Source organism: Octopus bimaculoides, chromosome 5 (genome assembly GCF_001194135.2).
Source record: "Octopus bimaculoides isolate UCB-OBI-ISO-001 chromosome 5, ASM119413v2, whole genome shotgun sequence".
Classification (NCBI taxonomy): domain Eukaryota; kingdom Metazoa; phylum Mollusca; class Cephalopoda; order Octopoda; family Octopodidae; genus Octopus; species Octopus bimaculoides.
Window position 1 is genome coordinate 116114049 of NC_068985.1, and position 1957 is coordinate 116116005.

A 1957-nucleotide genomic window follows, 5' to 3' on the forward strand; every position below is an offset into this window, starting at 1 on the left:
TATATATATATATATATATATATATATATATATTAACACGTACACAGATGCACACTCAGATATATGCATTCAAGTGTACGCCACACATTCATTCGTACATACATACATTCATGCATATATACATACGTACATGTGTGTGTATTCATCTACATGAATACATGTGTATATACCCCCCCACACACACACGAGCATATATATATACCAAACAGAAAATGGACGTGGGACGTTTCGGCGCATCAGCTTTAGTGCCACTTATTTGGCGTAATTTATTCGACGCTGACACTTGAGTTTAGTCGCTTTAATTGTTCTCTCGTTTTCACGTTTTTCAGGTTCTCTGGTATTTTACTCTGTTATGTATTTTTTATTCCTATTTCTCCTTCTGCCTCGAAGTCCCCCTGTCTTCATATCTCCCTGTATCTCTCATTCCCTTTATATTCATATACTTCTGTGTACGCATTTATGTACATGTAAATAAGCGAGTGTTTGAGTTCGTCAAAATATACTCTCACTAAAACCGATTCAGTATCCAGTGAACCTTGTGAAATCCCCAGCATCCAAGAAACAGCGCCCTTTCGTCTCATTCCTATGGAAACCAACTAATTCTAATAATATGAGCTTTAGGTTACGCTTGGAAGAAAAAAAAAACGTGTTCAAACTCCTGGAATTTGTTCTCTATCTTCATCTACGTAGCCTCTACAGTTGCTAAGAATGCAGTGTGATCCCAGATATCAACCACAAATATGATCTGACCGCCGCGGCCATGTACACCCTATAGAAGCCCCTTAGCACCACTGCTTTATCTCCCGGAAAACGAAGCTCCGCAACTACAACTTTCGGCCGTCTCCATTCTCCTCTATAGTGCAGAAGCATGGCACCTCTCAAAGACCCTAGCACAGAGGTTCGACAGCTTCGATAGCAGAGTCCGAAGAACCATCGAGAACATCAGATGGTACCACCACGATTCGAACACAGAACTGCGTCTGTGCATGCATGATCTCGGAGCCACCCACCTCTTACTTATTCGTCGTTTGCGCTGGTACGAACATGTGCCCTGTTTCCCGTTAGATCATCTTACCAGGGATTTGATCTCATTTGACGCAGCAGCTGCGAGCTGAAAGAGGCCGCGTGGTTGGCTCCGCACCAGATGGCTGGACACGATTGGGGTGGATCTCCGGATGCTCGTCGTCAAATTGAAGGATGCAGAGGGGCTGGCACGAGACCGTTAGCGTTGGAGAGCCGTAGTGGACCTGGTCAGCAATATGCATTATAACGTCTCTGGGACTACTAAGCCGGGATGTCCCCAGCCCCAACATGTTCATGAAAGAAGCAAAAATGCAAGTTCTAAAAACATGAACATCCTTTCATCGTACTTCCATCGAGGAAAAAATTAGGACACGTATGTTTCTTTTTTAATACTGCAGTTTGTTTAATGTGAATATTTCTTCCTAGAGGGCTAACACATTGAATGACAATGTGAAAGCAGTTCGTCGACACAATAGCTAAAAACACCATGCTTATTATGTAATATTCATAAACAAATGTGTTAATATCTCTGTCCCTTTCCTATAGAATTGAATTCAGCACTGCGAAGTATTGAATAATTTTTGTGTTTTCTTCTTCGTTTTCGCATGAGCCGATGGAAGGAAATAGTATGCCACATATAAGAATAGAAAAATATTTCTACTAGCGTGTGTTGTCGTTTACATTGTCCAGCGAGACATCAGGTCTACAACGTATCTAGCACAACAAAAGCACCAATCTGCTGTTGAACATGAGGTTAGACTATCCATTAAAACCATATCTACAACGCATTTTATGAATGTGTTTGCATGAATGTGTGTACGGACATCTATCTATCAATCTATCTATCTATCTACACATATATATATATGCATGCATGTATGTATATGTATATATATATATATATATATATATATATATATATATATATATATAT